A 27,982-nucleotide genomic window follows, 5' to 3' on the forward strand; every position below is an offset into this window, starting at 1 on the left:
ACCGGGGCAAACACGCCAGCGTCCCTCGCAAGGGTGGCGTTGCATCTGTGTTCTTTTGTCTTTAGACTCTTTTGGTTGCTACCATGTCAGCCGGATATTGCAGAGTCCTAAGAACCAGCTCGTGTTCCAGTGGGTGGTGGTGTGAGTCAAAAGGCAGATAGCGGTCTGTGTGGGTAGGTTTCCTGGAGACCTCCATGCCCAAGTCAGCCCCTTCCTTGCCTTGTAAGACGCCGTCCAAAAGGGGGCATTTGCTATTCAGTGCCTCTTCCCGTGTACACTTGATATATTTGTCCACTGACTTTATGGGTTCACTAAAAGCTTGTGGGGTGCTGATGCTCTAATCTTGACCCAAGTAGAATCCACATGCCTTTACAAACGGCTTGGTCTTTTCCCCATGGAACAATTCAAGGCTCAAGGGTCAGCAATGAATGCACTTGGTCAGGCTTTAGTTCTTTTTGGCTGTCAAGAGACTTACCTCCTTTCAGATGTTTCCCACAATCTCAACAGCCTCTGCCAAGTGTATACAAGTGAAAAGGCCGATGGCATCATGGGACGTGATTGTTTCTTCCGGCTCCAACTTCAGTCTACATTCCTTGTTGACACATTCTTTAGCATTCTTCCAAATGGTGCATTATCTTGCCAGTTGAGGGTGTTAGAATGGTAGGCAGATACTTTTGAAACGCTGTGTGTGACAGAGTTGATTCTTTGGGAATCAGTGGTTGAAATGCCTGAACCTTGTTGCTTGATACTGCTGTACCCCGCGAGCGAGTTAAAGCAGGAGGCCGGAGCCTGTTGGGATGCCGAGGAATATTTCCACAGTCGTCACTAAGGCAAGACATCTAAGGAGCTTTTGATAAGGACCTGGGGCCCTGTGGTATTTTGTCAAGGGCGCAAAGAAGGAGATTGCGTTGGCTGGGAATCGAACCCGGGTCAACTGCTTGGAAGGCAGCTATGCTCACCACTATACCACCAACGCAAGGCTGTGCGCCAGGCATCCTGCTACCTCTATACAATTAAGGCCACACATGACATTGACTCACGGACCCCCTCCAGCGCAAGGTCCATTCGCTGCCGTACCAAGTGACCACTAGGAAGATCAGCTAGAAATATTTCCCCATTCGTGGAGAGAAAGGAAGCCAAGCCAGTAGATACGGTAAAGGTGTGATTGTGCAGTGCGCATGAAGGAACTGGAGATACAAGTTTTGCAAAGGCCTTTCACTCGGGCAAAAGGGACACGGAATGTGTCCCACGCCCAACGTGGGGCTCGAACCCACGACCCTGAGATTAAGAGTCTCATGCTCTACCGACTGAGCTAGCCGGGCTACAGCACTTTTGCTCTTCAAGGCCTCTCACAGCCACCTGAGTCCGCAGACTTTTTGATAGCTTTCGACATAATTCCTTTGGCTAAACTCAATGCGCTTCCAAGTACTACTCTGTTCACTTGCTGTCAGGGCGCTACATCACCATTTTTGCTGTGACTTTGGAGGATCACAACAAAATGCGCTGGCTGATTCCAAACCCTTTTCTCTCTGTGCAAAACATCAAGCCGTAGCCTCCCACATAACATCTGCCAAGTCATTCATTTGCCCTTTCCGGCCGAGGCGGCATCAAGCAATACCTCAACCGAGAAGGTCAAATGCAAAGTGTACGGCGCTGGCTTAGCATGCAAGGTGTCACGTGCTCTTTCCAGTTCCCTTCGATAGCTCAGCTGGTAGAGCGGAGGATTGTAGAGACAAAGCAGCAATCCTTAGGTCGCTGGTTCAATTCCGGCTCGAAGGAAGAGCTTTTTACCCCACGTCTCTGCCTTTTAGAAAGAAGGCAATCTCTTATCACTACAAATGTGCAATTGGGAAGCTTTTTAGGCACCTTCAGTTCATCTTTCATGTCTCCTTTGGGTCAGCTCAAGCACGCTTGTCGTGTGGTCTCTGTGGCGCAATCGGTTAGCGCGTTCGGCTGTTAACCGAAAGGTTGGTGGTTCAAGCCCACCCAGGGACGCTCGTGCTTTCTCTTTACCTTAGCAGGGCCCGCTGCCAAGTCTCACCCTAACCTAAGAAGACAAATAGCGTCCTTTGGCTTGTCTCACACGGCTGACGATTAACCATTCACTCGAGACATTCCTTGAAAACGGACTAGAATAATGTCGCAATCAATTGCTCTTCTTCTGGAATGTTCAAGATCTTTCATAGGTTAGTCAAGCCACTTCTTCGCTTCCGCTGAGTCTCAGGAACAAACCCCAGCATTTCTATTCACACCTGAACACCAGGGGATGTGTGAGAATTGTGGAAGCACCTTTTTTCACCTTACATGATCCCATTGTTGGTGTCAGGAAGCCTGCATAGCTAAAAGTGCCTAGATTGACATGGCCAAAGGCCTCAATTGTTGTCAAATGGCCTGGATAGAGGTGTTAAAAACGTGGAATACAGATAGTGTCAATGTTTAAGCGTGTGCCCCGGGGCTATGCTGGGCTTGAAGTACACAGGGATGCAATGTTTCTTAAAGATCCTTCTGAGTTTTTCCGACGCTCCAGTTACATACGGGATGACTAGATTTCTCCTAGTGTTCTGCTTCTCCCCAGTTTGTTTCCCTGACCTTGCGGAGGTTTTAACCAAGACCCAGTCTGGGTAGCCACAAGCTTTCAAAGCCCTCCTGAGATGTCACGGTAGCACTCTCCTAGTCATGCGCTAGGATTTGTATAGTTGGTCTCTGCTTACCAGAGAGGCTGTCGGGTAAATTCAGTGTGGTATTCTGCTTAACAGAGTGCTGCCATGGATTAGTCAGGTCTGCTCATGATTCTCTGATGTTGTTTGAGTTTGTCTGAGTTATTCCCGCCTTCAGGAAGCTGTGAGAGCTTTCCAGAACATGGGTAGGGGCTAGGCAAATGAACAGCGTGAATACGGATACCGCCCTGGCCAGTTGCAAGGGAGGGCAGTCCTGTGGCATGCTGGGAGTGGCATTTATGTTCTGCGAGCACATGGGCTCAGCGTCTTTCCTGGGAGAGGACTGAACAGCTGGGCTGGAGGCAGGCTGCCTCGCCTGGCGCCGGCTGCCATGAGGCCCCAGGTGGGTGGACCTGAGGGCCTCAAGCCAGTCAGGACGTCAATACTGCTTAACTAAGAGATCAGCTAGATGTCTTCAGTGTGAAAAGTTCTCATTTTGGAGTATCCTACTACAATTCCCCATCCCTATCCCCAGCTCGACAAGAAAACTCCAAAAACAAACATGCCCTAGTCCGGTCATTGAAGGCAAGGAGCGTTTGCGCGCGTGTGTATTTGGCTGAAGAAATACACTGTGCCTGGCTGCGGGGCGAAGTCAAGGGAAACCGGGGCAAACACGCCAGCGTCCCTCGCAAGGGTGGCGTTGCATCTGTGTTCTTTTGTCTTTAGACTCTTTTGGTTGCTACCATGTCAGCCGGATATTGCAGAGTCCTAAGAACCCCCAGCTCGTGTTCCAGTGGGTGGTGGTGTGAGTCAAAAGGCAGATAGCGGTCTGTGTGGGTAGGTTTCCTGGAGACCTCCATGCCCAAGTCAGCCCCTTCCTTGCCTTGTAAGACGCCGTCCAAAAGGGGGCATTTGCTATTCAGTGCCTCTTCCCGTGTACACTTGATGTATTTGTCCACTGACTTTATGGGTTCACTAAAAGCTTGTGGGGTGCTGATGCTCTAATCTTGACCCAAGTAGAATCCACATGCCTTTACAAACGGCTTGGTCTTTTCCCCATGGAACAATTCAAGGCTCAAGGGTCAGCAATGAATGCACTTGGTCAGGCTTTAGTTCTTTTTGGCTGTCAAGAGACTTACCTCCTTTCAGATGTTTCCCACAATCTCAACAGCCTCTGCCAAGTGTATGCAAGTGAAAAGGCCGATGGCATCATGGGACGTGATTGTTTCTTCCGGCTCCAACTTCAGTCTACATTCCTTGTTGACACATTCTTTAGCATTCTTCCAAATGGTGCATTATCTTGCCAGTTGAGGGTGTTAGAATGGTAGGCAGATACTTAGAAACGCTGTGTGTGACAGAGTTGATTCTTTGGGAATCAGTGGTTGAAATGCCTGAACCTTGTTGCTTGATACTGCTGTACCCCGCGAGCGAGTTAAAGCAGGAGGCCGGAGCCTGTTGGGATGCCGAGGAATATTTCCACAGTCGTCACTAAGGCAAGACATCTAAGGAGCTTTTGATAAGGACCTGGGGCCCTGTGGTATTTTGTCAAGGGCGCAAAGAAGGAGATTGCGTTGGCCGGGAATCGAACCCGGGTCAACTGCTTGGAAGGCAGCTATGCTCACCACTATACCACCAACGCAAGGCTGTGCGCCAGGCATCCTGCTACCTCTATACAATTAAGGCCACACATGACATTGACTCACGGACCCCCTCCAGCGCAAGGTCCATTCGCTGCCGTACCAAGTGACCACTAGGAAGATCAGCTAGAAATATTTCCCCATTCGTGGAGAGAAAGGAAGCCAAGCCAGTAGATACGGTAAAGGTGTGATTGTGCAGTGCGCATGAAGGAACTGGAGATACAAGTTTTGCAAAGGCCTTTCACTCGGGCAAAAGGGACACGTAATGCATCCCACGCCCAACGTGGGGCTCGAACCCACGACCCTGAGATTAAGAGTCTCATGCTCTACCGACTGAGCTAGCCGGGCTACAGCACTTTTGCTCTTCAAGGCCTCTCACAGCCACCTGAGTCCGCAGACTTTTTGATAGCTTTCGACATAATTCCTTTGGCTAAACTCAATGCGCTTCCAAGTACTACTCTGTTCACTTGCTGTCAGGGCGCTACATCACCATTTTTGCTGTGACTTTGGAGGATCACAACAAAATGCGCTGGCTGATTCCAAACCCTTTTCTCTCTGTGCAAAACATCAAGCCGTAGCCTCCCACATAACATCTGCCAAGTCATTCATTTGCCCTTTCCGGCCGAGGCGGCATCAAGCAATACCTCAACCGAGAAGGTCAAATGCAAAGTGTACGGCGCTGGCTTAGCATGCAAGGTGTCACGTGCTCTTCCCAGTTCCCTTCGATAGCTCAGCTGGTAGAGCGGAGGACTGTAGAGACAAAGCAGCAATCCTTAGGTCGCTGGTTCAATTCCGGCTCGAAGGAAGAGCTTTTTACCCCGCGTCTCTACTTTTAGAAAGAAGGCAATCTCTTATCTCTACAAATGTGCAATTGGGAAGCTTTTTAGGCACCTTCAGTTCATCTTTCATGTCTCCTTTGGGCCAGCTCAAGCGCGCTTGTCGTGTGGTCTCTGTGGCGCAATCGGTTAGCGCGTTCGGCTGTTAACCGAAAGGTTGGTGGTTCAAGCCCACCCAGGGACTTTCTCTTTACCTTAGCAGGGCCCGCTGCCAAGTCTCACCCTAACCTAAGAAGACAAATAGCGTCCTTTGGCTTGTCTCACACGGCTGACGATTAACCATTCACTCGAGACATTCCTTGAAAACGGACTAGAATAATGTCGCAATCAATTGCTCTTCTTCTGGAATGTTCAAGATCTTTCATAGTTTAGTCAAGCCACTTCTTCGCTTCCGCTGAGTCTCAGGAACAAACCCCAGCATTTCTATTCACACCTGAACACCAGGGGATGTGTGAGAATTGTGGAAGCACCTTTTTTCACCTTACATGATCCCATTGTTGGTGTCAGGAAGCCTGCATAGCTAAAAGTGCCTAGATTGACATGGCCAAAGGCCTCAATTGTTGTCAAATGGCCTGGATAGAGGTGTTAAAAACGTGGAATACAGATAGTGTCAATGTTTAAGCGTGTGCCCCGGGGCTATGCTGGGCTTGAAGTACACAGGGATGCAATGTTTCTTAAAGATCCTTCTGAGTTTTTCCGACGCTCCAGTTACATACGGGATGACTAGATTTCTCCTAGTGTTCTGCTTCTCCCCAGTTTGTTTCCCTGACCTTGCGGAGGTTTTAACCAAGACCCAGTCTGGGTAGCCACAAGCTTTCAAAGCCCTCCTGAGATGTCACGGTAGCACTCTCCTAGTCATGCGCTAGGATTTGTATAGTTGGTCTCTGCTTACCAGAGAGGCTGTCGGGTAAATTCAGTGTGGTATTCTGCTTAACAGAGTGCTGCCATGGATTAGTCAGGTCTGCTCATGATTCTCTGATGTTGTTTGAGTTTGTCTGAGTTATTCCCGCCTTCAGGAAGCTGTGAGAGCTTTCCAGAACATGGGTAGGGGCTAGGCAAATGAACAGCGTGAATACGGATACCGCCCTGGCCAGTTGCAAGGGAGGGCAGTCCTGTGGCATGCTGGGAGTGGCATTTATGTTCTGCGAGCACATGGGCTCAGCGTCTTTCCTGGGAGAGGACTGAACAGCTGGGCTGGAGGCAGGCTGCCTCGCCTGGCGCCGGCTGCCATGAGGCCCCAGGTGGGTGGACCTGAGGGCCTCAAGCCAGTCAGGACGTCAATACTGCTTAACTAAGAGATCAGCTAGATGTCTTCAGTGTGAAAAGTTCTCATTTTGGAGTATCCTACTACAATTCCCCATCCCTATCCCCAGCTCGACAAGAAAACTCCAAAAACAAACATCCCCTAGTCCGGTCATTGAAGGCAAGGAGCGTTTGCGCGCGTGTGTATTTGGCTGAAGAAATACACTGTGCCTGGCTGCGGGGCGAAGTCAAGGGAAACCGGGGCAAACACGCCAGCGTCCCTCGCAAGGGTGGCGTTGCATCTGTGTTCTTTTGTCTTTAGACTCTTTTGGTTGCTACCATGTCAGCCGGATATTGCAGAGTCCTAAGAACCAGCTCGTGTTCCAGTGGGTGGTGGTGTGAGTCAAAAGGCAGATAGCGGTCTGTGTGGGTAGGTTTCCTGGAGACCTCCATGCCCAAGTCAGCCCCTTCCTTGCCTTGTAAGACGCCGTCCAAAAGGGGGCATTTGCTATTCAGTGCCTCTTCCCGTGTACACTTGATATATTTGTCCACTGACTTTATGGGTTCACTAAAAGCTTGTGGGGTGCTGATGCTCTAATCTTGACCCAAGTAGAATCCACATGCCTTTACAAACGGCTTGGTCTTTTCCCCATGGAACAATTCAAGGCTCAAGGGTCAGCAATGAATGCACTTGGTCAGGCTTTAGTTCTTTTTGGCTGTCAAGAGACTTACCTCCTTTCAGATGTTTCCCACAATCTCAACAGCCTCTGCCAAGTGTATGCAAGTGAAAAGGCCGATGGCATCATGGGACGTGATTGTTTCTTCCGGCTCCAACTTCAGTCTACATTCCTTGTTGACACATTCTTTAGCATTCTTCCAAATGGTGCATTATCTTGCCAGTTGAGGGTGTTAGAATGGTAGGCAGATACTTTTGAAACGCTGTGTGTGACAGAGTTGATTCTTTGGGAATCAGTGGTTGAAATGCCTGAACCTTGTTGCTTGATACTGCTGTACCCCGCGAGCGAGTTAAAGCAGGAGGCCGGAGCCTGTTGGGATGCCGAGGAATATTTCCACAGTCGTCACTAAGGCAAGACATCTAAGGAGCTTTTGATAAGGACCTGGGGCCCTGTGGTATTTTGTCAAGGGCGCAAAGAAGGAGATTGCGTTGGCCGGGAATCGAACCCGGGTCAACTGCTTGGAAGGCAGCTATGCTCACCACTATACCACCAACGCAAGGCTGTGCGCCAGGCATCCTGCTACCTCTATACAATTAAGGCCACACATGACATTGACTCACGGACCCCCTCCAGCGCAAGGTCCATTCGCTGCCGTACCAAGTGACCACTAGGAAGATCAGCTAGAAATATTTCCCCATTCGTGGAGAGAAAGGAAGCCAAGCCAGTAGATACGGTAAAGGTGTGATTGTGCAGTGCGCATGAAGGAACTGGAGATACAAGTTTTGCAAAGGCCTTTCACTCGGGCAAAAGGGACACGGAATGTGTCCCACGCCCAACGTGGGGCTCGAACCCACGACCCTGAGATTAAGAGTCTCATGCTCTACCGACTGAGCTAGCCGGGCTACAGCACTTTTGCTCTTCAAGGCCTCTCACAGCCACCTGAGTCCGCAGACTTTTTGATAGCTTTCGACATAATTCCTTTGGCTAAACTCAATGCGCTTCCAAGTACTACTCTGTTCACTTGCTGTCAGGGCGCTACATCACCATTTTTGCTGTGACTTTGGAGGATCACAACAAAATGCGCTGGCTGATTCCAAACCCTTTTCTCTCTGTGCAAAACATCAAGCCGTAGCCTCCCACATAACATCTGCCAAGTCATTCATTTGCCCTTTCCGGCCGAGGCGGCATCAAGCAATACCTCAACCGAGAAGGTCAAATGCAAAGTGTACGGCGCTGGCTTAGCATGCAAGGTGTCACGTGCTCTTCCCAGTTCCCTTCGATAGCTCAGCTGGTAGAGCGGAGGACTGTAGAGACAAAGCAGCAATCCTTAGGTCGCTGGTTCAATTCCGGCTCGAAGGAAGAGCTTTTTACCCCGCGTCTCTACTTTTAGAAAGAAGGCAATCTCTTATCTCTACAAATGTGCAATTGGGAAGCTTTTTAGGCACCTTCAGTTCATCTTTCATGTCTCCTTTGGGCCAGCTCAAGCGCGCTTGTCGTGTGGTCTCTGTGGCGCAATCGGTTAGCGCGTTCGGCTGTTAACCGAAAGGTTGGTGGTTCAAGCCCACCCAGGGACTTTCTCTTTACCTTAGCAGGGCCCGCTGCCAAGTCTCACCCTAACCTAAGAAGACAAATAGCGTCCTTTGGCTTGTCTCACACGGCTGACGATTAACCATTCACTCGAGACATTCCTTGAAAACGGACTAGAATAATGTCGCAATCAATTGCTCTTCTTCTGGAATGTTCAAGATCTTTCATAGTTTAGTCAAGCCACTTCTTCGCTTCCGCTGAGTCTCAGGAACAAACCCCAGCATTTCTATTCACACCTGAACACCAGGGGATGTGTGAGAATTGTGGAAGCACCTTTTTTCACCTTACATGATCCCATTGTTGGTGTCAGGAAGCCTGCATAGCTAAAAGTGCCTAGATTGACATGGCCAAAGGCCTCAATTGTTGTCAAATGGCCTGGATAGAGGTGTTAAAAACGTGGAATACAGATAGTGTCAATGTTTAAGCGTGTGCCCCGGGGCTATGCTGGGCTTGAAGTACACAGGGATGCAATGTTTCTTAAAGATCCTTCTGAGTTTTTCCGACGCTCCAGTTACATACGGGATGACTAGATTTCTCCTAGTGTTCTGCTTCTCCCCAGTTTGTTTCCCTGACCTTGCGGAGGTTTTAACCAAGACCCAGTCTGGGTAGCCACAAGCTTTCAAAGCCCTCCTGAGATGTCACGGTAGCACTCTCCTAGTCATGCGCTAGGATTTGTATAGTTGGTCTCTGCTTACCAGAGAGGCTGTCGGGTAAATTCAGTGTGGTATTCTGCTTAACAGAGTGCTGCCATGGATTAGTCAGGTCTGCTCATGATTCTCTGATGTTGTTTGAGTTTGTCTGAGTTATTCCCGCCTTCAGGAAGCTGTGAGAGCTTTCCAGAACATGGGTAGGGGCTAGGCAAATGAACAGCGTGAATACGGATACCGCCCTGGCCAGTTGCAAGGGAGGGCAGTCCTGTGGCATGCTGGGAGTGGCATTTATGTTCTGCGAGCACATGGGCTCAGCGTCTTTCCTGGGAGAGGACTGAACAGCTGGGCTGGAGGCAGGCTGCCTCGCCTGGCGCCGGCTGCCATGAGGCCCCAGGTGGGTGGACCTGAGGGCCTCAAGCCAGTCAGGACGTCAATACTGCTTAACTAAGAGATCAGCTAGATGTCTTCAGTGTGAAAAGTTCTCATTTTGGAGTATCCTACTACAATTCCCCATCCCTATCCCCAGCTCGACAAGAAAACTCCAAAAACAAACATCCCCTAGTCCGGTCATTGAAGGCAAGGAGCGTTTGCGCGCGTGTGTATTTGGCTGAAGAAATACACTGTGCCTGGCTGCGGGGCGAAGTCAAGGGAAACCGGGGCAAACACGCCAGCGTCCCTCGCAAGGGTGGCGTTGCATCTGTGTTCTTTTGTCTTTAGACTCTTTTGGTTGCTACCATGTCAGCCGGATATTGCAGAGTCCTAAGAACCAGCTCGTGTTCCAGTGGGTGGTGGTGTGAGTCAAAAGGCAGATAGCGGTCTGTGTGGGTAGGTTTCCTGGAGACCTCCATGCCCAAGTCAGCCCCTTCCTTGCCTTGTAAGACGCCGTCCAAAAGGGGGCATTTGCTATTCAGTGCCTCTTCCCGTGTACACTTGATATATTTGTCCACTGACTTTATGGGTTCACTAAAAGCTTGTGGGGTGCTGATGCTCTAATCTTGACCCAAGTAGAATCCACATGCCTTTACAAACGGCTTGGTCTTTTCCCCATGGAACAATTCAAGGCTCAAGGGTCAGCAATGAATGCACTTGGTCAGGCTTTAGTTCTTTTTGGCTGTCAAGAGACTTACCTCCTTTCAGATGTTTCCCACAATCTCAACAGCCTCTGCCAAGTGTATACAAGTGAAAAGGCCGATGGCATCATGGGACGTGATTGTTTCTTCCGGCTCCAACTTCAGTCTACATTCCTTGTTGACACATTCTTTAGCATTCTTCCAAATGGTGCATTATCTTGCCAGTTGAGGGTGTTAGAATGGTAGGCAGATACTTTTGAAACGCTGTGTGTGACAGAGTTGATTCTTTGGGAATCAGTGGTTGAAATGCCTGAACCTTGTTGCTTGATACTGCTGTACCCCGCGAGCGAGTTAAAGCAGGAGGCCGGAGCCTGTTGGGATGCCGAGGAATATTTCCACAGTCGTCACTAAGGCAAGACATCTAAGGAGCTTTTGATAAGGACCTGGGGCCCTGTGGTATTTTGTCAAGGGCGCAAAGAAGGAGATTGCGTTGGCCGGGAATCGAACCCGGGTCAACTGCTTGGAAGGCAGCTATGCTCACCACTATACCACCAACGCAAGGCTGTGCGCCAGGCATCCTGCTACCTCTATACAATTAAGGCCACACATGACATTGACTCACGGACCCCCTCCAGCGCAAGGTCCATTCGCTGCCGTACCAAGTGACCACTAGGAAGATCAGCTAGAAATATTTCCCCATTCGTGGAGAGAAAGGAAGCCAAGCCAGTAGATACGGTAAAGGTGTGATTGTGCAGTGCGCATGAAGGAACTGGAGATACAAGTTTTGCAAAGGCCTTTCACTCGGGCAAAAGGGACACGGAATGTGTCCCACGCCCAACGTGGGGCTCGAACCCACGACCCTGAGATTAAGAGTCTCATGCTCTACCGACTGAGCTAGCCGGGCTACAGCACTTTTGCTCTTCAAGGCCTCTCACAGCCACCTGAGTCCGCAGACTTTTTGATAGCTTTCGACATAATTCCTTTGGCTAAACTCAATGCGCTTCCAAGTACTACTCTGTTCACTTGCTGTCAGGGCGCTACATCACCATTTTTGCTGTGACTTTGGAGGATCACAACAAAATGCGCTGGCTGATTCCAAACCCTTTTCTCTCTGTGCAAAACATCAAGCCGTAGCCTCCCACATAACATCTGCCAAGTCATTCATTTGCCCTTTCCGGCCGAGGCGGCATCAAGCAATACCTCAACCGAGAAGGTCAAATGCAAAGTGTACGGCGCTGGCTTAGCATGCAAGGTGTCACGTGCTCTTCCCAGTTCCCTTCGATAGCTCAGCTGGTAGAGCGGAGGACTGTAGAGACAAAGCAGCAATCCTTAGGTCGCTGGTTCAATTCCGGCTCGAAGGAAGAGCTTTTTACCCCGCGTCTCTACTTTTAGAAAGAAGGCAATCTCTTATCTCTACAAATGTGCAATTGGGAAGCTTTTTAGGTACCTTCAGTTCATCTTTCATGTCTCCTTTGGGCCAGCTCAAGCGCGCTTGTCGTGTGGTCTCTGTGGCGCAATCGGTTAGCGCGTTCGGCTGTTAACCGAAAGGTTGGTGGTTCAAGCCCACCCAGGGACTTTCTCTTTACCTTAGCAGGGCCCGCTGCCAAGTCTCACCCTAACCTAAGAAGACAAATAGCGTCCTTTGGCTTGTCTCACACGGCTGACGATTAACCATTCACTCGAGACATTCCTTGAAAACGGACTAGAATAATGTCGCAATCAATTGCTCTTCTTCTGGAATGTTCAAGATCTTTCATAGTTTAGTCAAGCCACTTCTTCGCTTCCGCTGAGTCTCAGGAACAAACCCCAGCATTTCTATTCACACCTGAACACCAGGGGATGTGTGAGAATTGTGGAAGCACCTTTTTTCACCTTACATGATCCCATTGTTGGTGTCAGGAAGCCTGCATAGCTAAAAGTGCCTAGATTGACATGGCCAAAGGCCTCAATTGTTGTCAAATGGCCTGGATAGAGGTGTTAAAAACGTGGAATACAGATAGTGTCAATGTTTAAGCGTGTGCCCCGGGGCTATGCTGGGCTTGAAGTACACAGGGATGCAATGTTTCTTAAAGATCCTTCTGAGTTTTTCCGACGCTCCAGTTACATACGGGATGACTAGATTTCTCCTAGTGTTCTGCTTCTCCCCAGTTTGTTTCCCTGACCTTGCAGAGGTTTTAACCAAGACCCAGTCTGGGTAGCCACAAGCTTTCAAAGCCCTCCTGAGATGTCACGGTAGCACTCTCCTAGTCATGCGCTAGGATTTGTATAGTTGGTCTTTGCTTACCAGAGAGGCTGTCGGGTAAATTCAGTGTGGTATTCTGCTTAACAGAGTGCTGCCATGGATTAGTCAGGTCTGCTCATGATTCTCTGATGTTGTTTGAGTTTGTCTGAGTTATTCCCGCCTTCAGGAAGCTGTGAGAGCTTTCCAGAACATGGGTAGGGGCTAGGCAAATGAACAGCGTGAATACGGATACCGCCCTGGCCAGTTGCAAGGGAGGGCAGTCCTGTGGCATGCTGGGAGTGGCATTTATGTTCTGCGAGCACATGGGCTCAGCGTCTTTCCTGGGAGAGGACTGAACAGCTGGGCTGGAGGCAGGCTGCCTCGCCTGGCGCCGGCTGCCATGAGGCCCCAGGTGGGTGGACCTGAGGGCCTCAAGCCAGTCAGGACGTCAATACTGCTTAACTAAGAGATCAGCTAGATGTCTTCAGTGTGAAAAGTTCTCATTTTGGAGTATCCTACTACAATTCCCCATCCCTATCCCCAGCTCGACAAGAAAACTCCAAAAACAAACATCCCCTAGTCCGGTCATTGAAGGCAAGGAGCGTTTGCGCGCGTGTGTATTTGGCTGAAGAAATACACTGTGCCTGGCTGCGGGGCGAAGTCAAGGGAAACCGGGGCAAACACGCCAGCGTCCCTCGCAAGGGTGGCGTTGCATCTGTGTTCTTTTGTCTTTAGACTCTTTTGGTTGCTACCATGTCAGCCGGATATTGCAGAGTCCTAAGAACCCCCAGCTCGTGTTCCAGTGGGTGGTGGTGTGAGTCAAAAGGCAGATAGCGGTCTGTGTGGGTAGGTTTCCTGGAGACCTCCATGCCCAAGTCAGCCCCTTCCTTGCCTTGTAAGACGCCGTCCAAAAGGGGGCATTTGCTATTCAGTGCCTCTTCCCGTGTACACTTGATATATTTGTCCACTGACTTTATGGGTTCACTAAAAGCTTGTGGGGTGCTGATGCTCTAATCTTGACCCAAGTAGAATCCACATGCCTTTACAAATGGCTTGGTCTTTTCCCCATGGAACAATTCAAGGCTCAAGGGTCAGCAATGAATGCACTTGGTCAGGCTTTAGTTCTTTTTGGCTGTCAAGAGACTTACCTCCTTTCAGATGTTTCCCACAATCTCAACAGCCTCTGCCAAGTGTATACAAGTGAAAAGGCCGATGGCATCATGGGACGTGATTGTTTCTTCCGGCTCCAACTTCAGTCTACATTCCTTGTTGACACATTCTTTAGCATTCTTCCAAATGGTGCATTATCTTGCCAGTTGAGGGTGTTAGAATGGTAGGCAGATACTTTTGAAACGCTGTGTGTGACAGAGTTGATTCTTTGGGAATCAGTGGTTGAAATGCCTGAACCTTGTTGCTTGATACTGCTGTACCCCGCGAGCGAGTTAAAGCAGGAGGCCGGAGCCTGTTGGGATGCCGAGGAATATTTCCACAGTCGTCACTAAGGCAAGACATCTAAGGAGCTTTTGATAAGGACCTGGGGCCCTGTGGTATTTTGTCAAGGGCGCAAAGAAGGAGATTGCGTTGGCCGGGAATCGAACCCGGGTCAACTGCTTGGAAGGCAGCTATGCTCACCACTATACCACCAACGCAAGGCTGTGCGCCAGGCATCCTGCTACCTCTATACAATTAAGGCCACACATGACATTGACTCACGGACCCCCTCCAGCGCAAGGTCCATTCGCTGCCGTACCAAGTGACCACTAGGAAGATCAGCTAGAAATATTTCCCCATTCGTGGAGAGAAAGGAAGCCAAGCCAGTAGATACGGTAAAGGTGTGATTGTGCAGTGCGCATGAAGGAACTATACAAGTTTTGCAAAGGCCTTTCACTCGGGCAAAAGGGACACGGAATGTGTCCCACGCCCAACGTGGGGCTCGAACCCACGACCCTGAGATTAAGAGTCTCATGCTCTACCGACTGAGCTAGCCGGGCTACAGCACTTTTGCTCTTCAAGGCCTCTCACAGCCACCTGAGTCCGCAGACTTTTTGATAGCTTTCGACATAATTCCTTTGGCTAAACTCAATGCGCTTCCAAGTACTACTCTGTTCACTTGCTGTCAGGGCGCTACATCACCATTTTTGCTGTGACTTTGGAGGATCACAACAAAATGCGCTGGCTGATTCCAAACCCTTTTCTCTCTGTGCAAAACATCAAGCCGTAGCCTCCCACATAACATCTGCCAAGTCATTCATTTGCCCTTTCCGGCCGAGGCGGCATCAAGCAATACCTCAACCGAGAAGGTCAAATGCAAAGTGTACGGCGCTGGCTTAGCATGCAAGGTGTCACGTGCGCTTCCCAGTTCCCTTCGATAGCTCAGCTGGTAGAGCGGAGGACTGTAGAGACAAAGCAGCAATCCTTAGGTCGCTGGTTCAATTCCGGCTCGAAGGAAGAGCTTTTTACCCCGCGTCTCTACTTTTAGAAAGAAGGCAATCTCTTATCTCTACAAATGTGCAATTGGGAAGCTTTTTAGGCACCTTCAGTTCATCTTTCATGTCTCCTTTGGGCCAGCTCAAGCGCGCTTGTCGTGTGGTCTCTGTGGCGCAATCGGTTAGCGCGTTCGGCTGTTAACTGAAAGGTTGGTGGTTCAAGCCCACCCAGGGACTTTCTCTTTACCTTAGCAGGGCCCGCTGCCAAGTCTCACCCTAACCTAAGAAGACAAATAGCGTCCTTTGGCTTGTCTCACATGGCTGACGATTAACCATTCACTCGAGACATTCCTTGAAAACGGACTAGAATAATGTCGCAATCAATTGCTCTTCTTCTGGAATGTTCAAGATCTTTCATAGTTTAGTCAAGCCACTTCTTCGCTTCCGCTGAGTCTCAGGAACAAACCCCAGCATTTCTATTCACACCTGAACACCAGGGGATGTGTGAGAATTGTGGAAGCACCTTTTTTCACCTTACATGATCCCATTGTTGGTGTCAGGAAGCCTGCATAGCTAAAAGTGCCTAGATTGACATGGCCAAAGGCCTCAATTGTTGTCAAATGGCCTGGATAGAGGTGTTAAAAACGTGGAATACAGATAGTGTCAATGTTTAAGCGTGTGCCCCGGGGCTATGCTGGGCTTGAAGTACACAGGGATGCAATGTTTCTTAAAGATCCTTCTGAGTTTTTCCGACGCTCCAGTTACATACGGGATGACTAGATTTCTCCTAGTGTTCTGCTTCTCCCCAGTTTGTTTCCCTGACCTTGCGGAGGTTTTAACCAAGACCCAGTCTGGGTAGCCACAAGCTTTCAAAGCCCTCCTGAGATGTCACGGTAGCACTCTCCTAGTCATGCGCTAGGATTTGTATAGTTGGTCTCTGCTTACCAGAGAGGCTGTCGGGTAAATTCAGTGTGGTATTCTGCTTAACAGAGTGCTGCCATGGATTAGTCAGGTCTGCTCATGATTCTCTGATGTTGTTTGAGTTTGTCTGAGTTATTCCCGCCTTCAGGAAGCTGTGAGAGCTTTCCAGAACATGGGTAGGGGCTAGGCAAATGAACAGCGTGAATACGGATACCGCCCTGGCCAGTTGCAAGGGAGGGCAGTCCTGTGGCATGCTGGGAGTGGCATTTATGTTCTGCGAGCACATGGGCTCAGCGTCTTTCCTGGGAGAGGACTGAACAGCTGGGCTGGAGGCAGGCTGCCTCGCCTGGCGCCGGCTGCCATGAGGCCCCAGGTGGGTGGACCTGAGGGCCTCAAGCCAGTCAGGACGTCAATACTGCTTAACTAAGAGATCAGCTAGATGTCTTCAGTGTGAAAAGTTCTCATTTTGGAGTATCCTACTACAATTCCCCATCCCTATCCCCAGCTCGACAAGAAAACTCCAAAAACAAACATCCCCTAGTCCGGTCATTGAAGGCAAGGAGCGTTTGCGCGCGTGTGTATTTGGCTGAAGAAATACACTGTGCCTGGCTGCGGGGCGAAGTCAAGGGAAACCGGGGCAAACACGCCAGCGTCCCTCGCAAGGGTGGCGTTGCATCTGTGTTCTTTTGTCTTTAGACTCTTTTGGTTGCTACCATGTCAGCCGGATATTGCAGAGTCCTAAGAACCAGCTCGTGTTCCAGTGGGTGGTGGTGTGAGTCAAAAGGCAGATAGCGGTCTGTGTGGGTAGGTTTCCTGGAGACCTCCATGCCCAAGTCAGCCCCTTCCTTGCCTTGTAAGACGCCGTCCAAAAGGGGGCATTTGCTATTCAGTGCCTCTTCCCGTGTACACTTGATATATTTGTCCACTGACTTTATGGGTTCACTAAAAGCTTGTGGGGTGCTGATGCTCTAATCTTGACCCAAGTAGAATCCACATGCCTTTACAAACGGCTTGGTCTTTTCCCCATGGAACAATTCAAGGCTCAAGGGTCAGCAATGAATGCACTTGGTCAGGCTTTAGTTCTTTTTGGCTGTCAAGAGACTTACCTCCTTTCAGATGTTTCCCACAATCTCAACAGCCTCTGCCAAGTGTATACAAGTGAAAAGGCCGATGGCATCATGGGACGTGATTGTTTCTTCCGGCTCCAACTTCAGTCTACATTCCTTGTTGACACATTCTTTAGCATTCTTCCAAATGGTGCATTATCTTGCCAGTTGAGGGTGTTAGAATGGTAGGCAGATACTTTTGAAACGCTGTGTGTGACAGAGTTGATTCTTTGGGAATCAGTGGTTGAAATGCCTGAACCTTGTTGCTTGATACTGCTGTACCCCGCGAGCGAGTTAAAGCAGGAGGCCGGAGCCTGTTGGGATGCCGAGGAATATTTCCACAGTCGTCACTAAGGCAAGACATCTAAGGAGCTTTTGATAAGGACCTGGGGCCCTGTGGTATTTTGTCAAGGGCGCAAAGAAGGAGATTGCGTTGGCCGGGAATCGAACCCGGGTCAACTGCTTGGAAGGCAGCTATGCTCACCACTATACCACCAACGCAAGGCTGTGCGCCAGGCATCCTGCTACCTCTATACAATTAAGGCCACACATGACATTGACTCACGGACCCCCTCCAGCGCAAGGTCCATTCGCTGCCGTACCAAGTGACCACTAGGAAGATCAGCTAGAAATATTTCCCCATTCGTGGAGAGAAAGGAAGCCAAGCCAGTAGATACGGTAAAGGTGTGATTGTGCAGTGCGCATGAAGGAACTGGAGATACAAGTTTTGCAAAGGCCTTTCACTCGGGCAAAAGGGACACGGAATGCGTCCCACGCCCAACGTGGGGCTCGAACCCACGACCCTGAGATTAAGAGTCTCATGCTCTACCGACTGAGCTAGCCGGGCTACAGCACTTTTGCTCTTCAAGGCCTCTCACAGCCACCTGAGTCCGCAGACTTTTTGATAGCTTTCGACATAATTCCTTTGGCTAAACTCAATGCGCTTCCAAGTACTACTCTGTTCACTTGCTGTCAGGGCGCTACATCACCATTTTTGCTGTGACTTTGGAGGATCACAACAAAATGCGCTGGCTGATTCCAAACCCTTTTCTCTCTGTGCAAAACATCAAGCCGTAGCCTCCCACATAACATCTGCCAAGTCATTCATTTGCCCTTTCCGGCCGAGGCGGCATCAAGCAATACCTCAACCGAGAAGGTCAAATGCAAAGTGTACGGCGCTGGCTTAGCATGCAAGGTGTCACGTGCTCTTCCCAGTTCCCTTCGATAGCTCAGCTGGTAGAGCGGAGGACTGTAGAGACAAAGCAGCAATCCTTAGGTCGCTGGTTCAATTCCGGCTCGAAGGAAGAGCTTTTTACCCCGCGTCTCTACTTTTAGAAAGAAGGCAATCTCTTATCTCTACAAATGTGCAATTGGGAAGCTTTTTAGGCACCTTCAGTTCATCTTTCATGTCTCCTTTGGGCCAGCTCAAGCACGCTTGTCGTGTGGTCTCTGTGGCGCAATCGGTTAGCGCGTTCGGCTGTTAACCGAAAGGTTGGTGGTTCAAGCCCACCCAGGGACTTTCTCTTTACCTTAGCAGGGCCCGCTGCCAAGTCTCACCCTAACCTAAGAAGACAAATAGCGTCCTTTGGCTTGTCTCACACGGCTGACGATTAACCATTCACTCGAGACATTTTTTGAAAACGGACTAGAATAATGTCGCAATCAATTGCTCTTCTTCTGGAATGTTCAAGATCTTTCATAGTTTAGTCAAGCCACTTCTTCGCTTCCGCTGAGTCTCAGGAACAAACCCCAGCATTTCTATTCACACCTGAACACCAGGGGATGTGTGAGAATTGTGGAAGCACCTTTTTTCACCTTACATGATCCCATTGTTGGTGTCAGGAAGCCTGCATAGCTAAAAGTGCCTAGATTGACATGGCCAAAGGCCTCAATTGTTGTCAAATGGCCTGGATAGAGGTGTTAAAAACGTGGAATACAGATAGTGTCAATGTTTAAGCGTGTGCCCCGGGGCTATGCTGGGCTTGAAGTACACAGGGATGCAATGTTTCTTAAAGATCCTTCTGAGTTTTTCCGACGCTCCAGTTACATACGGGATGACTAGATTTCTCCTAGTGTTCTGCTTCTCCCCAGTTTGTTTCCCTGACCTTGCGGAGGTTTTAACCAAGACCCAGTCTGGGTAGCCACAAGCTTTCAAAGCCCTCCTGAGATGTCACGGTAGCACTCTCCTAGTCATGCGCTAGGATTTGTATAGTTGGTCTCTGCTTACCAGAGAGGCTGTCGGGTAAATTCAGTGTGGTATTCTGCTTAACAGAGTGCTGCCATGGATTAGTCAGGTCTGCTCATGATTCTCTGATGTTGTTTGAGTTTGTCTGAGTTATTCCCGCCTTCAGGAAGCTGTGAGAGCTTTCCAGAACATGGGTAGGGGCTAGGCAAATGAACAGCGTGAATACGGATACCGCCCTGGCCAGTTGCAAGGGAGGGCAGTCCTGTGGCATGCTGGGAGTGGCATTTATGTTCTGCGAGCACATGGGCTCAGCGTCTTTCCTGGGAGAGGACTGAACAGCTGGGCTGGAGGCAGGCTGCCTCGCCTGGCGCCGGCTGCCATGAGGCCCCAGGTGGGTGGACCTGAGGGCCTCAAGCCAGTCAGGACGTCAATACTGCTTAACTAAGAGATCAGCTAGATGTCTTCAGTGTGAAAAGTTCTCATTTTGGAGTATCCTACTACAATTCCCCATCCCTATCCCCAGCTCGACAAGAAAACTCCAAAAACAAACATCCCCTAGTCCGGTCATTGAAGGCAAGGAGCGTTTGCGCGCGTGTGTATTTGGCTGAAGAAATACACTGTGCCTGGCTGCGGGGCGAAGTCAAGGGAAACCGGGGCAAACACGCCAGCGTCCCTCGCAAGGGTGGCGTTGCATCTGTGTTCTTTTGTCTTTAGACTCTTTTGGTTGCTACCATGTCAGCCGGATATTGCAGAGTCCTAAGAACCCCCAGCTCGTGTTCCAGTGGGTGGTGGTGTGAGTCAAAAGGCAGATAGCGGTCTGTGTGGGTAGGTTTCCTGGAGACCTCCATGCCCAAGTCAGCCCCTTCCTTGCCTTGTAAGACGCCGTCCAAAAGGGGGCATTTGCTATTCAGTGCCTCTTCCCGTGTACACTTGATATATTTGTCCACTGACTTTATGGGTTCACTAAAAGCTTGTGGGGTGCTGATGCTCTAATCTTGACCCAAGTAGAATCCACATGCCTTTACAAATGGCTTGGTCTTTTCCCCATGGAACAATTCAAGGCTCAAGGGTCAGCAATGAATGCACTTGGTCAGGCTTTAGTTCTTTTTGGCTGTCAAGAGACTTACCTCCTTTCAGATGTTTCCCACAATCTCAACAGCCTCTGCCAAGTGTATACAAGTGAAAAGGCCGATGGCATCATGGGACGTGATTGTTTCTTCCGGCTCCAACTTCAGTCTACATTCCTTGTTGACACATTCTTTAGCATTCTTCCAAATGGTGCATTATCTTGCCAGTTGAGGGTGTTAGAATGGTAGGCAGATACTTTTGAAACGCTGTGTGTGACAGAGTTGATTCTTTGGGAATCAGTGGTTGAAATGCCTGAACCTTGTTGCTTGATACTGCTGTACCCCGCGAGCGAGTTAAAGCAGGAGGCCGGAGCCTGTTGGGATGCCGAGGAATATTTCCACAGTCGTCACTAAGGCAAGACATCTAAGGAGCTTTTGATAAGGACCTGGGGCCCTGTGGTATTTTGTCAAGGGCGCAAAGAAGGAGATTGCGTTGGCCGGGAATCGAACCCGGGTCAACTGCTTGGAAGGCAGCTATGCTCACCACTATACCACCAACGCAAGGCTGTGCGCCAGGCATCCTGCTACCTCTATACAATTAAGGCCACACATGACATTGACTCACGGACCCCCTCCAGCGCAAGGTCCATTCGCTGCCGTACCAAGTGACCACTAGGAAGATCAGCTAGAAATATTTCCCCATTCGTGGAGAGAAAGGAAGCCAAGCCAGTAGATACGGTAAAGGTGTGATTGTGCAGTGCGCATGAAGGAACTATACAAGTTTTGCAAAGGCCTTTCACTCGGGCAAAAGGGACACGGAATGTGTCCCACGCCCAACGTGGGGCTCGAACCCACGACCCTGAGATTAAGAGTCTCATGCTCTACCGACTGAGCTAGCCGGGCTACAGCACTTTTGCTCTTCAAGGCCTCTCACAGCCACCTGAGTCCGCAGACTTTTTGATAGCTTTCGACATAATTCCTTTGGCTAAACTCAATGCGCTTCCAAGTACTACTCTGTTCACTTGCTGTCAGGGCGCTACATCACCATTTTTGCTGTGACTTTGGAGGATCACAACAAAATGCGCTGGCTGATTCCAAACCCTTTTCTCTCTGTGCAAAACATCAAGCCGTAGCCTCCCACATAACATCTGCCAAGTCATTCATTTGCCCTTTCCGGCCGAGGCGGCATCAAGCAATACCTCAACCGAGAAGGTCAAATGCAAAGTGTACGGCGCTGGCTTAGCATGCAAGGTGTCACGTGCGCTTCCCAGTTCCCTTCGATAGCTCAGCTGGTAGAGCGGAGGACTGTAGAGACAAAGCAGCAATCCTTAGGTCGCTGGTTCAATTCCGGCTCGAAGGAAGAGCTTTTTACCCCGCGTCTCTACTTTTAGAAAGAAGGCAATCTCTTATCTCTACAAATGTGCAATTGGGAAGCTTTTTAGGCACCTTCAGTTCATCTTTCATGTCTCCTTTGGGCCAGCTCAAGCGCGCTTGTCGTGTGGTCTCTGTGGCGCAATCGGTTAGCGCGTTCGGCTGTTAACTGAAAGGTTGGTGGTTCAAGCCCACCCAGGGACTTTCTCTTTACCTTAGCAGGGCCCGCTGCCAAGTCTCACCCTAACCTAAGAAGACAAATAGCGTCCTTTGGCTTGTCTCACATGGCTGACGATTAACCATTCACTCGAGACATTCCTTGAAAACGGACTAGAATAATGTCGCAATCAATTGCTCTTCTTCTGGAATGTTCAAGATCTTTCATAGTTTAGTCAAGCCACTTCTTCGCTTCCGCTGAGTCTCAGGAACAAACCCCAGCATTTCTATTCACACCTGAACACCAGGGGATGTGTGAGAATTGTGGAAGCACCTTTTTTCACCTTACATGATCCCATTGTTGGTGTCAGGAAGCCTGCATAGCTAAAAGTGCCTAGATTGACATGGCCAAAGGCCTCAATTGTTGTCAAATGGCCTGGATAGAGGTGTTAAAAACGTGGAATACAGATAGTGTCAATGTTTAAGCGTGTGCCCCGGGGCTATGCTGGGCTTGAAGTACACAGGGATGCAATGTTTCTTAAAGATCCTTCTGAGTTTTTCCGACGCTCCAGTTACATACGGGATGACTAGATTTCTCCTAGTGTTCTGCTTCTCCCCAGTTTGTTTCCCTGACCTTGCGGAGGTTTTAACCAAGACCCAGTCTGGGTAGCCACAAGCTTTCAAAGCCCTCCTGAGATGTCACGGTAGCACTCTCCTAGTCATGCGCTAGGATTTGTATAGTTGGTCTCTGCTTACCAGAGAGGCTGTCGGGTAAATTCAGTGTGGTATTCTGCTTAACAGAGTGCTGCCATGGATTAGTCAGGTCTGCTCATGATTCTCTGATGTTGTTTGAGTTTGTCTGAGTTATTCCCGCCTTCAGGAAGCTGTGAGAGCTTTCCAGAACATGGGTAGGGGCTAGGCAAATGAACAGCGTGAATACGGATACCGCCCTGGCCAGTTGCAAGGGAGGGCAGTCCTGTGGCATGCTGGGAGTGGCATTTATGTTCTGCGAGCACATGGGCTCAGCGTCTTTCCTGGGAGAGGACTGAACAGCTGGGCTGGAGGCAGGCTGCCTCGCCTGGCGCCGGCTGCCATGAGGCCCCAGGTGGGTGGACCTGAGGGCCTCAAGCCAGTCAGGACGTCAATACTGCTTAACTAAGAGATCAGCTAGATGTCTTCAGTGTGAAAAGTTCTCATTTTGGAGTATCCTACTACAATTCCCCATCCCTATCCCCAGCTCGACAAGAAAACTCCAAAAACAAACATCCCCTAGTCCGGTCATTGAAGGCAAGGAGCGTTTGCGCGCGTGTGTATTTGGCTGAAGAAATACACTGTGCCTGGCTGCGGGGCGAAGTCAAGGGAAACCGGGGCAAACACGCCAGCGTCCCTCGCAAGGGTGGCGTTGCATCTGTGTTCTTTTGTCTTTAGACTCTTTTGGTTGCTACCATGTCAGCCGGATATTGCAGAGTCCTAAGAACCAGCTCGTGTTCCAGTGGGTGGTGGTGTGAGTCAAAAGGCAGATAGCGGTCTGTGTGGGTAGGTTTCCTGGAGACCTCCATGCCCAAGTCAGCCCCTTCCTTGCCTTGTAAGACGCCGTCCAAAAGGGGGCATTTGCTATTCAGTGCCTCTTCCCGTGTACACTTGATATATTTGTCCACTGACTTTATGGGTTCACTAAAAGCTTGTGGGGTGCTGATGCTCTAATCTTGACCCAAGTAGAATCCACATGCCTTTACAAACGGCTTGGTCTTTTCCCCATGGAACAATTCAAGGCTCAAGGGTCAGCAATGAATGCACTTGGTCAGGCTTTAGTTCTTTTTGGCTGTCAAGAGACTTACCTCCTTTCAGATGTTTCCCACAATCTCAACAGCCTCTGCCAAGTGTATACAAGTGAAAAGGCCGATGGCATCATGGGACGTGATTGTTTCTTCCGGCTCCAACTTCAGTCTACATTCCTTGTTGACACATTCTTTAGCATTCTTCCAAATGGTGCATTATCTTGCCAGTTGAGGGTGTTAGAATGGTAGGCAGATACTTTTGAAACGCTGTGTGTGACAGAGTTGATTCTTTGGGAATCAGTGGTTGAAATGCCTGAACCTTGTTGCTTGATACTGCTGTACCCCGCGAGCGAGTTAAAGCAGGAGGCCGGAGCCTGTTGGGATGCCGAGGAATATTTCCACAGTCGTCACTAAGGCAAGACATCTAAGGAGCTTTTGATAAGGACCTGGGGCCCTGTGGTATTTTGTCAAGGGCGCAAAGAAGGAGATTGCGTTGGCCGGGAATCGAACCCGGGTCAACTGCTTGGAAGGCAGCTATGCTCACCACTATACCACCAACGCAAGGCTGTGCGCCAGGCATCCTGCTACCTCTATACAATTAAGGCCACACATGACATTGACTCACGGACCCCCTCCAGCGCAAGGTCCATTCGCTGCCGTACCAAGTGACCACTAGGAAGATCAGCTAGAAATATTTCCCCATTCGTGGAGAGAAAGGAAGCCAAGCCAGTAGATACGGTAAAGGTGTGATTGTGCAGTGCGCATGAAGGAACTGGAGATACAAGTTTTGCAAAGGCCTTTCACTCGGGCAAAAGGGACACGGAATGCGTCCCACGCCCAACGTGGGGCTCGAACCCACGACCCTGAGATTAAGAGTCTCATGCTCTACCGACTGAGCTAGCCGGGCTACAGCACTTTTGCTCTTCAAGGCCTCTCACAGCCACCTGAGTCCGCAGACTTTTTGATAGCTTTCGACATAATTCCTTTGGCTAAACTCAATGCGCTTCCAAGTACTACTCTGTTCACTTGCTGTCAGGGCGCTACATCACCATTTTTGCTGTGACTTTGGAGGATCACAACAAAATGCGCTGGCTGATTCCAAACCCTTTTCTCTCTGTGCAAAACATCAAGCCGTAGCCTCCCACATAACATCTGCCAAGTCATTCATTTGCCCTTTCCGGCCGAGGCGGCATCAAGCAATACCTCAACCGAGAAGGTCAAATGCAAAGTGTACGGCGCTGGCTTAGCATGCAAGGTGTCACGTGCTCTTCCCAGTTCCCTTCGATAGCTCAGCTGGTAGAGCGGAGGACTGTAGAGACAAAGCAGCAATCCTTAGGTCGCTGGTTCAATTCCGGCTCGAAGGAAGAGCTTTTTACCCCGCGTCTCTACTTTTAGAAAGAAGGCAATCTCTTATCTCTACAAATGTGCAATTGGGAAGCTTTTTAGGTACCTTCAGTTCATCTTTCATGTCTCCTTTGGGCCAGCTCAAGCGCGCTTGTCGTGTGGTCTCTGTGGCGCAATCGGTTAGCGCGTTCGGCTGTTAACCGAAAGGTTGGTGGTTCAAGCCCACCCAGGGACGCTCGTGCTTTCTCTTTACCTTAGCAGGGCCCGCTGCCAAGTCTCACCCTAACCTAAGAAGACAAATAGCGTCCTTTGGCTTGTCTCACACGGCTGACGATTAACCATTCACTCGAGACATTCCTTGAAAACGGACTAGAATAATGTCGCAATCAATTGCTCTTCTTCTGGAATGTTCAAGATCTTTCATAGGTTAGTCAAGCCACTTCTTCGCTTCCGCTGAGTCTCAGGAACAAACCCCAGCATTTCTATTCACACCTGAACACCAGGGGATGTGTGAGAATTGTGGAAGCACCTTTTTTCACCTTACATGATCCCATTGTTGGTGTCAGGAAGCCTGCATAGCTAAAAGTGCCTAGATTGACATGGCCAAAGGCCTCAATTGTTGTCAAATGGCCTGGATAGAGGTGTTAAAAACGTGGAATACAGATAGTGTCAATGTTTAAGCGTGTGCCCCGGGGCTATGCTGGGCTTGAAGTACACAGGGATGCAATGTTTCTTAAAGATCCTTCTGAGTTTTTCCGACGCTCCAGTTACATACGGGATGACTAGATTTCTCCTAGTGTTCTGCTTCTCCCCAGTTTGTTTCCCTGACCTTGCGGAGGTTTTAACCAAGACCCAGTCTGGGTAGCCACAAGCTTTCAAAACCCTCCTGAGATGTCACGGTAGCACTCTCCTAGTCATGCGCTAGGATTTGTATAGTTGGTCTCTGCTTACCAGAGAGGCTGTCGGGTAAATTCAGTGTGGTATTCTGCTTAACAGAGTGCTGCCATGGATTAGTCAGGTCTGCTCATGATTCTCTGATGTTGTTTGAGTTTGTCTGAGTTATTCCCGCCTTCAGGAAGCTGTGAGAGCTTTCCAGAACATGGGTAGGGGCTAGGCAAATGAACAGCGTGAATACGGATACCGCCCTGGCCAGTTGCAAGGGAGGGCAGTCCTGTGGCATGCTGGGAGTGGCATTTATGTTCTGCGAGCACATGGGCTCAGCGTCTTTCCTGGGAGAGGACTGAACAGCTGGGCTGGAGGCAGGCTGCCTCGCCTGGCGCCGGCTGCCATGAGGCCCCAGGTGGGTGGACCTGAGGGCCTCAAGCCAGTCAGGACGTCAATACTGCTTAACTAAGAGATCAGCTAGATGTCTTCAGTGTGAAAAGTTCTCATTTTGGAGTATCCTACTACAATTCCCCATCCCTATCCCCAGCTCGACAAGAAAACTCCAAAAACAAACATCCCCTAGTCCGGTCATTGAAGGCAAGGAGCGTTTGCGCGCGTGTGTATTTGGCTGAAGAAATACACTGTGCCTGGCTGCGGGGCGAAGTCAAGGGAAACCGGGGCAAACACGCCAGCGTCCCTCGCAAGGGTGGCGTTGCATCTGTGTTCTTTTGTCTTTAGACTCTTTTGGTTGCTACCATGTCAGCCGGATATTGCAGAGTCCTAAGAACCCCCAGCTCGTGTTCCAGTGGGTGGTGGTGTGAGTCAAAAGGCAGATAGCGGTCTGTGTGGGTAGGTTTCCTGGAGACCTCCATGCCCAAGTCAGCCCCTTCCTTGCCTTGTAAGACGCCGTCCAAAAGGGGGCATTTGCTATTCAGTGCCTCTTCCCGTGTACACTTGATGTATTTGTCCACTGACTTTATGAGTTCACTAAAAGCTTGTGGGGTGCTGATGCTCTAATCTTGACCCAAGTAGAATCCACATGCCTTTACAAACGGCTTGGTCTTTTCCCCATGGAACAATTCAAGGCTCAAGGGTCAGCAATGAATGCACTTGGTCAGGCTTTAGTTCTTTTTGGCTGTCAAGAGACTTACCTCCTTTCAGATGTTTCCCACAATTTCAACAGCCTTTGCCAAGTGTATACAAGTGAAAAGGCCGATGGCATCATGGGACGTGATTGTTTCTTCCGGCTCCAACTTCAGTCTACATTCCTTGTTGACACATTCTTTAGCATTCTTCCAAATGGTGCATTATCTTGCCAGTTGAGGGTGTTAGAATGGTAGGCAGATACTTAGAAACGCTGTGTGTGACAGAGTTGATTCTTTGGGAATCAGTGGTTGAAATGCCTGAACCTTGTTGCTTGATACTGCTGTACCCCGCGAGCGAGTTAAAGCAGGAGGCCGGAGCCTGTTGGGATGCCGAGGAATATTTCCACAGTCGTCACTAAGGCAAGACATCTAAGGAGCTTTTGATAAGGACCTGGGGCCCTGTGGTATTTTGTCAAGGGCGCAAAGAAGGAGATTGCGTTGGCCGGGAATCGAACCCGGGTCAACTGCTTGGAAGGCAGCTATGCTCACCACTATACCACCAACGCAAGGCTGTGCGCCAGGCATCCTGCTACCTCTATACAATTAAGGCCACACATGACATTGACTCACGGACCCCCTCCAGCGCAAGGTCCATTCGCTGCCGTACCAAGTGACCACTAGGAAGATCAGCTAGAAATATTTCCCCATTCGTGGAGAGAAAGGAAGCCAAGCCAGTAGATACGGTAAAGGTGTGATTGTGCAGTGCGCATGAAGGAACTGGAGATACAAGTTTTGCAAAGGCCTTTCACTCGGGCAAAAGGGACACGGAATGTGTCCCACGCCCAACGTGGGGCTCGAACCCACGACCCTGAGATTAAGAGTCTCATGCTCTACCGACTGAGCTAGCCGGGCTACAGCACTTTTGCACTTCAAGGCCTCTCACAGCCACCTGAGTCCGCAGACTTTTTGATAGCTTTCGACATAATTCCTTTGGCTAAACTCAATGTGCTTCCAAGTACTACTCTGTTCACTTGCTGTCAGGGCGTTACATCACCATTTTTGCTGTGACTTTGGAGGATCA

The 27,982-nt window shown here is 49.8% G+C and overlaps 31 non-coding genes across 31 annotated transcripts; 14 read left to right on the plus strand and 17 right to left on the minus strand.

Annotated features, from left to right (window-relative positions):
* Positions 1-1,249: 1,249 nt before the first annotated feature.
* TRNAK-CUU (transfer RNA lysine (anticodon CUU)) lies at positions 1,250-1,322 on the minus strand. Its single transcript has one exon. It is a non-coding gene; the product is annotated as a tRNA-Lys (tRNA).
* A 371-nt stretch (positions 1,323-1,693) lies between these two features.
* Positions 1,694-1,779, plus strand: TRNAY-GUA (transfer RNA tyrosine (anticodon GUA)). The gene is given in 2 exon segments: positions 1,694-1,730; positions 1,744-1,779. It is a non-coding gene; the product is annotated as a tRNA-Tyr (tRNA).
* A 142-nt stretch (positions 1,780-1,921) lies between these two features.
* Positions 1,922-1,995, plus strand: TRNAN-GUU (transfer RNA asparagine (anticodon GUU)). The gene has a single exon. It is a non-coding gene; the product is annotated as a tRNA-Asn (tRNA).
* A 2,229-nt stretch (positions 1,996-4,224) lies between these two features.
* Positions 4,225-4,296, minus strand: TRNAG-UCC (transfer RNA glycine (anticodon UCC)). The gene has a single exon. It is a non-coding gene; the product is annotated as a tRNA-Gly (tRNA).
* A 273-nt stretch (positions 4,297-4,569) lies between these two features.
* On the minus strand, positions 4,570-4,642 carry TRNAK-CUU (transfer RNA lysine (anticodon CUU)). The gene has a single exon. It is a non-coding gene; the product is annotated as a tRNA-Lys (tRNA).
* Positions 4,643-5,013: 371 nt separating this feature from the next.
* On the plus strand, positions 5,014-5,099 carry TRNAY-GUA (transfer RNA tyrosine (anticodon GUA)). Its single transcript is given in 2 exon segments — positions 5,014-5,050; positions 5,064-5,099. It is a non-coding gene; the product is annotated as a tRNA-Tyr (tRNA).
* A 141-nt stretch (positions 5,100-5,240) lies between these two features.
* TRNAN-GUU (transfer RNA asparagine (anticodon GUU)) lies at positions 5,241-5,314 on the plus strand. The gene has a single exon. It is a non-coding gene; the product is annotated as a tRNA-Asn (tRNA).
* Positions 5,315-7,533: 2,219 nt separating this feature from the next.
* TRNAG-UCC (transfer RNA glycine (anticodon UCC)) lies at positions 7,534-7,605 on the minus strand. The gene has a single exon. It is a non-coding gene; the product is annotated as a tRNA-Gly (tRNA).
* Positions 7,606-7,878: 273 nt separating this feature from the next.
* TRNAK-CUU (transfer RNA lysine (anticodon CUU)) lies at positions 7,879-7,951 on the minus strand. The gene has a single exon. It is a non-coding gene; the product is annotated as a tRNA-Lys (tRNA).
* A 371-nt stretch (positions 7,952-8,322) lies between these two features.
* TRNAY-GUA (transfer RNA tyrosine (anticodon GUA)) lies at positions 8,323-8,408 on the plus strand. Its single transcript is given in 2 exon segments — positions 8,323-8,359; positions 8,373-8,408. It is a non-coding gene; the product is annotated as a tRNA-Tyr (tRNA).
* A 141-nt stretch (positions 8,409-8,549) lies between these two features.
* Positions 8,550-8,623, plus strand: TRNAN-GUU (transfer RNA asparagine (anticodon GUU)). Its single transcript has one exon. It is a non-coding gene; the product is annotated as a tRNA-Asn (tRNA).
* Positions 8,624-10,842: 2,219 nt separating this feature from the next.
* Positions 10,843-10,914, minus strand: TRNAG-UCC (transfer RNA glycine (anticodon UCC)). Its single transcript has one exon. It is a non-coding gene; the product is annotated as a tRNA-Gly (tRNA).
* A 273-nt stretch (positions 10,915-11,187) lies between these two features.
* On the minus strand, positions 11,188-11,260 carry TRNAK-CUU (transfer RNA lysine (anticodon CUU)). Its single transcript has one exon. It is a non-coding gene; the product is annotated as a tRNA-Lys (tRNA).
* A 371-nt stretch (positions 11,261-11,631) lies between these two features.
* TRNAY-GUA (transfer RNA tyrosine (anticodon GUA)) lies at positions 11,632-11,717 on the plus strand. The gene is given in 2 exon segments: positions 11,632-11,668; positions 11,682-11,717. It is a non-coding gene; the product is annotated as a tRNA-Tyr (tRNA).
* Positions 11,718-11,858: 141 nt separating this feature from the next.
* TRNAN-GUU (transfer RNA asparagine (anticodon GUU)) lies at positions 11,859-11,932 on the plus strand. The gene has a single exon. It is a non-coding gene; the product is annotated as a tRNA-Asn (tRNA).
* A 2,222-nt stretch (positions 11,933-14,154) lies between these two features.
* On the minus strand, positions 14,155-14,226 carry TRNAG-UCC (transfer RNA glycine (anticodon UCC)). Its single transcript has one exon. It is a non-coding gene; the product is annotated as a tRNA-Gly (tRNA).
* A 269-nt stretch (positions 14,227-14,495) lies between these two features.
* TRNAK-CUU (transfer RNA lysine (anticodon CUU)) lies at positions 14,496-14,568 on the minus strand. Its single transcript has one exon. It is a non-coding gene; the product is annotated as a tRNA-Lys (tRNA).
* Positions 14,569-14,939: 371 nt separating this feature from the next.
* On the plus strand, positions 14,940-15,025 carry TRNAY-GUA (transfer RNA tyrosine (anticodon GUA)). Its single transcript is given in 2 exon segments — positions 14,940-14,976; positions 14,990-15,025. It is a non-coding gene; the product is annotated as a tRNA-Tyr (tRNA).
* A 2,434-nt stretch (positions 15,026-17,459) lies between these two features.
* Positions 17,460-17,531, minus strand: TRNAG-UCC (transfer RNA glycine (anticodon UCC)). The gene has a single exon. It is a non-coding gene; the product is annotated as a tRNA-Gly (tRNA).
* Positions 17,532-17,804: 273 nt separating this feature from the next.
* Positions 17,805-17,877, minus strand: TRNAK-CUU (transfer RNA lysine (anticodon CUU)). Its single transcript has one exon. It is a non-coding gene; the product is annotated as a tRNA-Lys (tRNA).
* Positions 17,878-18,248: 371 nt separating this feature from the next.
* TRNAY-GUA (transfer RNA tyrosine (anticodon GUA)) lies at positions 18,249-18,334 on the plus strand. Its single transcript is given in 2 exon segments — positions 18,249-18,285; positions 18,299-18,334. It is a non-coding gene; the product is annotated as a tRNA-Tyr (tRNA).
* A 141-nt stretch (positions 18,335-18,475) lies between these two features.
* On the plus strand, positions 18,476-18,549 carry TRNAN-GUU (transfer RNA asparagine (anticodon GUU)). Its single transcript has one exon. It is a non-coding gene; the product is annotated as a tRNA-Asn (tRNA).
* A 2,222-nt stretch (positions 18,550-20,771) lies between these two features.
* Positions 20,772-20,843, minus strand: TRNAG-UCC (transfer RNA glycine (anticodon UCC)). Its single transcript has one exon. It is a non-coding gene; the product is annotated as a tRNA-Gly (tRNA).
* A 269-nt stretch (positions 20,844-21,112) lies between these two features.
* On the minus strand, positions 21,113-21,185 carry TRNAK-CUU (transfer RNA lysine (anticodon CUU)). The gene has a single exon. It is a non-coding gene; the product is annotated as a tRNA-Lys (tRNA).
* A 371-nt stretch (positions 21,186-21,556) lies between these two features.
* On the plus strand, positions 21,557-21,642 carry TRNAY-GUA (transfer RNA tyrosine (anticodon GUA)). The gene is given in 2 exon segments: positions 21,557-21,593; positions 21,607-21,642. It is a non-coding gene; the product is annotated as a tRNA-Tyr (tRNA).
* A 2,434-nt stretch (positions 21,643-24,076) lies between these two features.
* Positions 24,077-24,148, minus strand: TRNAG-UCC (transfer RNA glycine (anticodon UCC)). The gene has a single exon. It is a non-coding gene; the product is annotated as a tRNA-Gly (tRNA).
* A 273-nt stretch (positions 24,149-24,421) lies between these two features.
* Positions 24,422-24,494, minus strand: TRNAK-CUU (transfer RNA lysine (anticodon CUU)). Its single transcript has one exon. It is a non-coding gene; the product is annotated as a tRNA-Lys (tRNA).
* Positions 24,495-24,865: 371 nt separating this feature from the next.
* TRNAY-GUA (transfer RNA tyrosine (anticodon GUA)) lies at positions 24,866-24,951 on the plus strand. The gene is given in 2 exon segments: positions 24,866-24,902; positions 24,916-24,951. It is a non-coding gene; the product is annotated as a tRNA-Tyr (tRNA).
* Positions 24,952-25,092: 141 nt separating this feature from the next.
* On the plus strand, positions 25,093-25,166 carry TRNAN-GUU (transfer RNA asparagine (anticodon GUU)). Its single transcript has one exon. It is a non-coding gene; the product is annotated as a tRNA-Asn (tRNA).
* Positions 25,167-27,395: 2,229 nt separating this feature from the next.
* TRNAG-UCC (transfer RNA glycine (anticodon UCC)) lies at positions 27,396-27,467 on the minus strand. Its single transcript has one exon. It is a non-coding gene; the product is annotated as a tRNA-Gly (tRNA).
* Positions 27,468-27,740: 273 nt separating this feature from the next.
* On the minus strand, positions 27,741-27,813 carry TRNAK-CUU (transfer RNA lysine (anticodon CUU)). Its single transcript has one exon. It is a non-coding gene; the product is annotated as a tRNA-Lys (tRNA).
* Between the last annotated feature and the right edge of the window lie 169 nt (positions 27,814-27,982).

This window comes from Staurois parvus, unplaced genomic scaffold, assembly GCF_062004578.1.
Source record: "Staurois parvus isolate SC_StPar_1 unplaced genomic scaffold, SC_StPar_1.0 ptg002181l, whole genome shotgun sequence".
NCBI classification, from domain to species: Eukaryota; Metazoa; Chordata; class Amphibia; order Anura; family Ranidae; genus Staurois; species Staurois parvus.